The following is a 2,995-nucleotide window of genomic DNA, read 5'->3' on the forward strand; positions in this document are numbered from 1 at the left end:
AAAAGATTGGCTTCTTGCCCTTTTCCGTCTCTCAGCTAAAACTCAGAGGCCCTTGCTTCTGAATTTTTATAACTAAAATTCGACAAACTCCATATAAAAATCCTAGAAGTCTGAAATACTGTTTCAAATGCAAGTTAAAAAACATATCAATAATGATCAGTAACTCCAAGGGAAAATCAAGGTGCACCTCAAAATCCTCAGATCCTGTGTTTCCTGCATCTCTGAAGAAGGATAGGTTTTCAGACATGGCCGCCCAGCATGTAGAGCTCTGGTTCTCAAAGAAGAGACAAGCAGTGATTTTTTGTGTTCACGCCCCCTGTACCCCCACCTGGGCACTAACCACGTTTGGAGCCCAATGTACCTGTAATGGGAGTGGTCTGCGCATTGGGGGATGTTTACCGGCGTCCTTGCTTCTGCCACCAGGTGCCAGGAGCACCCCGCCCAAACTCAGCTGTGACATCCAATCACTTCTCATTGAGAATCCCCACTCAAAATAATAATAATAATAATAATTAATATTTAAATAATATTATATTATTATATAATAACATAGCATTATTATATAATATGATAATATACTTGATTATTAATTATTAAATAACTAATTGAATAATATAATTAATAATTATATAATTATATAATACATTATATAATAAAGTATTATTATATAATAATCATTATATAATTGATTATATTATTTTATTATTATCTATAATATTATTATATGATTATATATTATTATATAATATGAATATTATTATTAATTATTATTATTATTATTATTATTATTGAAAACAGGTAAGGCATCTGAGAGAAAACCAGTCATTTATGTCTCTTGTTCGAATACCAACATGTAAAGGAGAATGACAATATTCAACTTCATCTGTGCTGCTGGAAAACCAAGACGGTTAATCCCCCCACCTCCCACCCTTTTGTGTTCCAGAAACTACTTACCACAGAGAGCTCCCTTCCCCCTATGACTTGGATAAGACTCACTGGTGACCCCCTTGTTTACCCATGACAAAGCCAGACACACACCCTCCAAATTCCCAATTTTTTCCCCCAAGGTTTCTAACTTTCTATGCATGGTCTCAACTGTGTATTTACAGCTTTTTGTTTCTCCTTTCACCCGTGTGTCTCTCTCTAGGGATGTCTTAAAAAGCAGGAGACTCTACAAATTTCCTAGTCACTATTGTTTTAGCAGTGAAGTGGGTGCCACACCACTTCACCCCCCAGTGCTTTCTCTTGGTCTTCATTAGCTACCATGCATGATAATTTGAGGAGTCGCGATACCACTACCAGCCGTGTTATCCATGCCCCATTTCCCTCGTCACAAAGAGTTCATCCATGAGCTCCTCAAGCATGTAACCAACCCAACCTCAGACCCCTATAAGAGAGCCTCTTTCTTGAGGCCAATCATGGTACCCCTTACTACATTTATCAAGGCCCCGTAGGATTCAGATGACTCAAGAATAACTTAAGTAGAGCTTAATAAGGCAATATTTACAAAGGTATGGGTGGGCTTTAGGAAAATCATAAAGAGTAGTGTGGTACCCTATGTCTATTAAGAGAAGGCTGCTTTTTCACCATCAATGATGTCTTCTTTTTTTCTAAGTCAGCTCCATGTGGAACCCTATGCAGGGCTTGAACTTGCAACCCTGAGATCAACACCTGAGCTGAGACCAAGCGTCAGACGCTGAACAGACTGAGCCACCCAGGGCCCCCAATGATATCTTTTGGTGAGTAATTTGTTTGTTTGGTTGGGGTTTTTTGGAGCAGTTTCTAATTTTAATGCATTCTGGTTTATCAAATATTTCTTTCCTTTGCCTCCTACTTAAGATATATCTTCCTATTCCAAGATATGAAGTCAAATTTTTCTCTATATTTTTTGTTTTACCTCTCACATTTATTTCTGCATTCATTCTAGAATGATTTTGATTTTTATGGATAGTATGAGAATGGATCGAGCTTTACTGAAAAGAAGGTCCCTTACCCCACCGCACTCGTTGCCATCATACATTAGGTGGCCCGGTTCTCTTGCATTGGTCAGGTTTTTACTCCTGCATCAATCCCAAAGTGGGAATTTAAGGCTATTTATGCAAAGTTCAAAAAACGGCCAGAACTATTCTATGATGCGTAAGAGAGGGTGAAAAAAATATTTCCTTCTACCCTTCTAGGTTCTAGGTTGGGGTTTTGTAACAAAAGGCAGATAAACAAGGGAAAACATGCTAATGTATTTAAGTTCTATTTGGCACGGGACCCTTTAAAGGGAAATGAAAGCACAAAGTTGTTAACCTAGACGTTTTTATGCTAGGTTTGATGAAGAGTAGAAAGTAGTGGGAAAATGTGTTAGGGCAATAGGATAGGAGTTTAAGAGTAGTGAACTGAGGCAAATTTAGCAATCCCATTCATTTGGATTCCTCTCTGTGTCCCTCCATCTTTAGAGACAAGGATGCTTCTTTCCTTTGGGTATAGAAAGGACATCCATCATATGCCCATCTTACGGTCTGCTTCAGGGGAAGGCAGAGAGTACTTGCTGAACCTGCCATTTCTCAAATTCCTTCAACTTAGCATATTCAATGTCATAAGATGTCATATTTTAAGGCAGCCGTATTCGGAACCCTGTCAGATGTTAAAAGAATTTATAATAGGGTTTTTCTTGGAGGATGAGGGGTTGTAGTGACCAGGAGAAGCATGAAAGAGGCTTCTGGGTTCCTGGTAATTTTCTTTTTAAAAAACCTGGGTAGGAAAACAATTAAAAAGTAAAAAATACATAAAAACAAAATAAAAAATAAAAATCCTAGGTAGCAATTGCATAGGCATGTACCCTTTGTGAACACTTTGATGATTTGTGCATAGATGTGCCCACTTTTAAAATTTATTCACAGACTCTCTGCATGTTTGTTATACTTCTTCCCTTTTTTTTTTTTTTTTTGACAGACAGAGATCACAACTAGGCTGAGAGGCAGGCAGAGAGGTGGGGGGGGGGGGGGGG

The sequence above is a fragment of the Lontra canadensis genome, unplaced genomic scaffold (assembly GCF_010015895.1).
Source record: "Lontra canadensis isolate GAN:19392208 unplaced genomic scaffold, GSC_riverotter_1.0 scaffold88, whole genome shotgun sequence".
NCBI lineage: Eukaryota > Metazoa > Chordata > Mammalia > Carnivora > Mustelidae > Lontra > Lontra canadensis.